A 7,001-nucleotide genomic window follows, 5' to 3' on the forward strand; every position below is an offset into this window, starting at 1 on the left:
GGTTGTGTGTAGACGGAATAATCGCTTCTTTCTTGGTGATTTATATGAAATACTGCTATACATGCCCCCCCCCCCCCCCCCCCCCTGTGATGACCGCTTTGCCTTTGTGATATCACGCGATAAAATGTTGTTTAACGCTTTGCAATTTTACTGCGACATTTTACACCTTCAGCACAGTGATTTGAGTGAATATTTTCAAACGAATGCACCATTATACCATAAAAGTGAACTCTGACATCGTTTTCCACAGCACAAACACATTAGTCTTCAAAAAACCGCTCTCCACAAAATTCTAGGGAAATCTTGGAATTTTTTTTTTACTCCAGAGAGGGAAAAAGTGGCTCCACAGGTTGGCATCAACGTTACTATATATAAACTCGGTTTAAAAGCTCCGCCGGTGAGGCGGGCCACGTGGATGTCCCAAGAACTAGTGGCGCTGCAGTACAATTTTCTTTAGAGTTACTGTATACGAGTTATAGAGTAATTAGAATAACTATATTTATAGAGTGATTAGAGTTACCGTATATGCTACCTAAAGGTAGCATATACAGTAACTCTAATTTTTCTCTATAGCGGCCCGGGGCGCGCCAAGCTGTTGTGATCGGCGGCGACGTGCAAGCGGCTACCGCGAATGGTGTGCTGTATTCCCACGTCACTTCTTCTGTTTTTGGTACTGCATAATTTATTGTACAAAACGGGTTTGTCATGAGTGAGGCGTGGCGAGAATAAGCAGATTTATCTACATTGAGGTACGCGGACTAGCTTAATTTGCGCCAGGCTCCAACAGTGGCGACCGCAATGACGACTCCGCTTCACGCAACTTGTTAGTTCGTTTGCCTATTTATTATTTTATTTTATTTGTAAACATGGTTACACAGTGCCGTGGACCAACATAATAGCTGCTATAAGCAGCTTGAGAACCTCATATATATGTAGCCTCCACGATCTCTTTCGACCAGCGGTGGTGGGCTTGCAGAAGAGCGACCGTGAGCAAATTTGCTGTCTCCTTGCATATTGTGTGCAAATAAAAATTATTATTATTATTACATGCGGTGGCAATTGGCGGATATGGCAGAGGTGACGCCGTTGAATATTATATATATTGTGCGACAACAATTACACAACACTTACAAAGAGCCGGTTTAGAGGTGCAGAGACAGTCGTTTATCCTACAACGTAATTGGAGAGAACGATCAAAGTACACTCTGAAGGGCAGTTCTAACCTCCAACAATTACCAAACTTGGAGGACACTTGAGCTTCGCCTTCAAGAGTAGATCGGAATAATGTAACCGGGCCCTGTGCGAATCACCTGAATTACTAGCCTAGCATCGGTCTCGGTGCATGCCTCAACCGTGCCGTGAGGGAACGAATGACTGTGTGTGGAACACGGGCTGTTTCAAACTATATAGTTTTAAACCATAGTTTGAAGTGGACATTCTACGGTATATTGTAGAATGTCCACTGCAAATTAGAAGTGTGGCAGTTTGGGCTAGTTGGTAGGACATGACGATAGTTATAGCGCGAGAACAGAACGACGACAAAGAGACAAGAAGGACACGAGCGCTAACTTCCAACTAGAAGTTAGAAGTTAGCGCTCGTGTCCTTCTTGTCTCTTTGTCGTCGTTCCGTGCTCGCGCCATATCGTCCACTGGAAGTTGCAAAGTGTCCACTGCGTCATAATTGTTCCTTTTGTGAATCAGCAAAGGGGCCTTTACGTGTGCGCAAAGCAACACGCGGACATAAGTTTGAGCGCCCTGTAATTGCTGGGCCTTACTCAACCACTCGTTGGGCATTTCGCATGTTTATACACTTGACGCAATTCTACGCTTCTACCACTTAATATTGAAAGAATTACTTCTACTACATGAACAAAAGAAGTGTAAACATAAGGCCTCGCTTTTTTGGCTGGGTACAGAGTAATAATGAGAACTTAGTACTACATGAAATTCAGTTTTTTTTTTTTCGGATCAGTTTCGACAATCGGCGTACTTCTGTGGTATAGCACCTGACTGCCACGCATGTAGCCTGTGTTCGTTTCTCACTACAACTGAAGTTCTTTTGTTATTTATTCTATTGGCAGGTTTCTTGATTTTTTTTTTTTTGTCACAGACAAGATGATATTTTCTCGCTCACAACCGGAGACACTGACAGCGACTTCGACACCGGAATTTCTGGGAAACGAGCTCGTTAACGCTATCACGCTCAAATATTATACAGCGCATAAACATTATAAATAAAAGTATAGGTAAAGAGACAGTCGTTTACCTTACAACTTAATTTGAGAGCATGATCAAAGTACATTTTGAAAGGTAGTTCTAACCTCGAATAAAAATAACCCGGGGGAGTGACCAGACGAGCGAAACAATTTGAGACCATGTGAATTTTTAAATCAGGCGTAGTGAATGAATCATCGCATGCCATCATTTAGTCTTGATTGGAGTATAAGCCAATTAATGTTGACCGTGACAGACCTCCGCAGAAATCCGGCGCGATTCAAAAGGTGGTAGCAAGCTTTGCGTAACAAAGATAGAACACTCCCTACCAAACGCAAAGTCTACGACATTCAATGCAAGATTGACAGCATCGTAACGCACTACCTTCATGTTTTGCGGGGAAAAAGTTTCGACCTCACACGGAAAGTGGGAGATCGCACCCGGTACCTTTCCGCGCTTGTTGCCCCATATATCGAAGCCGAAATCTTCATAACCAAGACGCCAATACCCCCCCCCCCCATACTTATGCACTTGTTGTTAGATCTAATGAAAAATGCTTCGGCTACTTCACACATGCGCTAATCAACATGTCAATATTTGATATTTGTTTTCTACAAGTGGGGCACACGCAGGGCTGGATAGTATCGCAATAGTATTTAAGAGATACTTTTGAGTGTCTGTATTGCTGTATCGAGGCACTTTTCAAAGATGTATTTGTATCTCAGTAGTGAAATACTTTTACGGTGTATCGCATGTATCGCGATACTATCCAGGACACGGGTATCCCGTTACTTTTCTTTTCGTAAATGAGCTGAGACGTGTTGACAATGGGGAAAAAAAATTCTGCTGTGACCTTGGCAGTCCACGGCAAGATATGCACCCACCATTTCTACATTTCTGCTGAGGGCGAAACTGACTCCTACCTTCTTGAAAGCGAGCTAGTTGCTTTGCTACCCGCATCCCATTGTGCTCCTTCAGGCAGAACTGGAATGTGTTTGAATGATGGCCTGCTTCAGCGTGACAACAATGTTACACTGCTATTTTGAATTCCAGTGCAGATATTTTTATTGTGAGGAGTATTGTATACTGCACAATGGGCGCCATTTTTTAAATGTATTTCCATGCCAATTGAACGAGTAGTGATTGTTTTTCTCGTTTTTTTCCCACTTTTCTTTTGCAGCGCTCATTTGAAAAACTGAAGCTTATTGCGGAAGCCACAAACCACCCAAAAAATTTGGTGCAGTGGGCCATCTACGATACTTCTTTCTGCAGAGCATTCCTGAAAAACGCCAGCATAGCCAAACAGCGATTCGAAAGAGGTCTTCTTGAGTTTCCTTTCGCATTCCTTGTCTTGTCCGTTCTTAATTCTTTCTGCCTTTTCTAAGATATTTCTAGAAAACACTAAACCTTCAACTGGAAGTTCGTTTGTTTATAGTTCCAGCACTTCGCTTGAACTATGCTCCTTCTAGCACAACTAATACTGTTGCTGTTGAGTTCCGTATTTCAGTGTACAATGCGTGTGACTGATGCTCTCATATGGCATAGTTTTTTATTGCAACTGATATCTGTAAATATGTGGTTATTAACAATTATGTGCAACGTAAGCATCCTTTGTAATGCCTTAATGACACTCAGAGAATGGCGAAAATATAATAAATCAATTTCATTTGCAAGTTTGAATGTGCTACACATTTTAAATATTATGCTGCACATAAGAAATGTTTGTATGGAGTATAACTATCCCCGACATAGACAAAAGTATTTTAGTATATGTATTCTGGAATACTTTTTTGTCTTTTTGCAAACGTATCTCTGAAATCCTGTCACATGAATTACAAATTTATCTCAGTATCTGTATTTTAGGCTTCCAAACCACGCATTTCGATATCTGTATTCCAGAATACTTTTTCGGGCATCTCTGCCCAGCCCTGAGCACACATCCACATGGCCTACAACGAGCTGCCATATTAGACGTGATTTTAGCATCTGATAGCATTAGCTCATGCTCTCTTTAGCGCACGTTTATGTAACGCCCTATTTCACCTAAATATTTGCAGCTGCAAGACAGTGGAATCCCATAAACCACGCCAGTAGTGCAAGGAGCATATCTGTGGACATGACTGGAGACACGTTTGTTCCCTTTCCCTGGCTGCTGACACAATGCTCTATCCACCAAAGTACACACATTATGCACTTTATTACGTGCTGAGAATGACATGTTTATGCAATAACAAGCACCAACATTTTTCAAACTATGTGCTATCCTGTGTATGTATGGGATAACTGCCTGCCTCTTTTTCTTGCTAATTTCTGGTGCACTAGAATCACAATGATAAAACTTCTCGATCTTTGAAATAAGTTTTTCCGACAAGGATCAAATCACGTCACCCGGAAAGCCAGAATTTGCAAGGCGAGCAACTTGTGTATCAAATGCATGCGCCATAAGGTGCTCGCGTAACTTCTGAAGAGAGGCACCCAGCAAAGTTAACGCAATGGCTCCCTGTATGGTTTTGAGTGGCCAGAATTAAAATTCAGAATTGGCTTTATGAATCTAGATTGGTATTGCTATAAATGTGATCTTTGACCAAAGCCTGTCTTAAATCGAGAAACTGTAGCTCATGAATTTTTAGCAAATCCAAAGTGAAATACTGACATCCCGTTTTCTTTAACATCTTTCTTTATATTAGCAACCAGTAGAGAGCTATTATTAATGTCCAGTAGAACTAAGAAGTCATGGACATATCATACAGCGTGTGATGATAACCAATTCAAATGCTTTTGCAGCTGCCCGTCTACATAACCAAGTAAATATAACTAATTACAGGTATATTCATGATTCAATCCAGATGCCAGATTTTTGGACAAAATTATTTCCCTTCTAAGACACAACAGTAGAATTTAGGTGGCCTGCATGAGCTCTAAAACCGACGCAATAGTGATGCCACACTGGCACTGAAACAACAACTCATCGTTATCTTCTCTTATGCACTGCTTTATACACTTCAAATCTTCACATTAAGGCAAACAATAATATAAATCTTTTACGTCTATACCGAATGTGCTGCGGCACAAAGAAGGTTGTTCACTTAGTGAAAAGATGACAGATTCTGACTTGGAAATTCTTAGCAGATCACAAGTCTTCAAATGCTCCAAATTTCTTTAAAGATACTCTGAAACATTTACTTACCAAGTGTCTTTTTCTGAAACAACAGCTCTTAGTGGCAACATGAATCTTCACTGAAATAAAAACTGATAGTTCTTGCCTTTTTGCTTTTTTCACACTTGCCGCTACTCGTTCCCGATTAAGCGTCAGTAACAGGGCACAAACTTATTCATTCAGTCGCCCGCTTTTTGCATCAACACTTTTTTTATTCATATATACCCTAAAGGCCCATTCGGGCATTACAGAGGGGGTTTTAGTTATACAATAAATTTGCAAATCAGAACACTGTTATTATAAAGTTAAAATGGTAAACAAAGTAAAATACAGTTTCATAGACAAATATGCAAAAGAGAAAAAAAAAATTGTGGCAGGAATAAAAACTCAATAAGAGAGACACAGCTATAGTGCAAAAAAATATATATACAGAAAATTGCCATGAAAAAAATTGGCTCTGTATCTGCATATTTGACTAAAATGTCATCGAAAGACTATTGTCTTTCGTCTTAAAAGAGTGAATAGAATGAAATATTTATTTGATGTTTTGCACGAGAAAACTGGTGAATGGGATCCTGGAGTGTTGTGTGAGACATGAGCGCCATCTGGCGGTAATCTCAAAAAACGAAACGATGGCCTTTGTTATAGAGAGCACGCAGCATGCGTGCAATCTTGGAGGCCAAATTTTGTAGATTTCAAGATAGGTAGCAGCACAGTATCGTATTAGCAAAGTGTAGGAGACTCGCCTTTTCGTGCGAAGCATCGCATTGTCAGCTGCAGTGCTTAGAATGACTTATTTATGCCTTTTCTAGTATAAAGAAACACAGTGCAGAATATCGACGTGTTGATGTTGTGCCTCAAATATACTCAATATTTGCTTTTTATCGACAATCGTACAAGTATGAACGCAGATACTTGAGCAATACTGGTGGATGCTGTGGATGTGATCGTACTTGAGCCTTTTTGCTGACAGACAGACCAAAATTTTTGTGTTGAAGTATCCCAAGCAAGACTATCATCTTTAAGAATAAATTATTTTCCAATGAAAGAAGAGTAAAAATAAGCACATACATGCACTTACACACTCAGACAGATAGGTAAGCCATATGTCCAAGAAAATATTGAATTGCTTTACAAAAGCGGCATGATCAATGAGTCAAGCGATGTCACCCGGCAGTGTGTTCCAGTGATGTGTGCTTCGAAGTGATGGTGAGTGTTGATACATAATTGTGTATGCCAAAAAAGGCTGTATTTTGAATTGGTGATCAATATGTTTCAAAATATTATGAGGTGTGTTTGTGCAAGCTTAATGAAGGCAGATTTTCAATGATAAAATGTATGAAAATGCAACAACAGTGACGACAGTCTGCGTTTTTGAAGAAGGGGTAATGAAAGTGAGTGTGTAATATCTGTAGTGCTGCAGTTGCGAGAATACTACTTGGTGATAAATCCTGCTACTTCATTTTGTATTGATTCTAGTTAATCGATGAGATATGATTGATGTGGGTTCTAGATGATGGATGCATATTCTATCTTTGAACGGACAAGTGTAGTCTACGTTGGCATATTAATGGTATAGTTCACCAACTAAAGGTTTCTTTTAATAAATCCAAGTGCTTTTGACACCTCA

General features: G+C 40.1%; 1 long non-coding RNA gene across 3 annotated transcripts; it reads left to right on the top strand.

The window, feature by feature from the left end:
- Positions 1 to 457: 457 nt before the first annotated feature.
- Positions 458 to 7,001, top strand: LOC119176388 (uncharacterized). Of its 3 annotated transcripts, none has more exons than XR_005110479.2 (3): positions 458 to 670; positions 3,395 to 3,533; positions 4,272 to 7,001. It is a non-coding gene; the product is annotated as an uncharacterized LOC119176388 (long non-coding RNA). The 3 variants fall into 3 exon arrangements; XR_012886952.1 differs by having other exon boundaries at positions 574 to 986; XR_005110480.2 differs by having other exon boundaries at positions 574 to 823.

This window comes from Rhipicephalus microplus, chromosome X, assembly GCF_043290135.1.
Source record: "Rhipicephalus microplus isolate Deutch F79 chromosome X, USDA_Rmic, whole genome shotgun sequence".
Classification (NCBI taxonomy): Eukaryota; Metazoa; Arthropoda; class Arachnida; order Ixodida; family Ixodidae; genus Rhipicephalus; species Rhipicephalus microplus.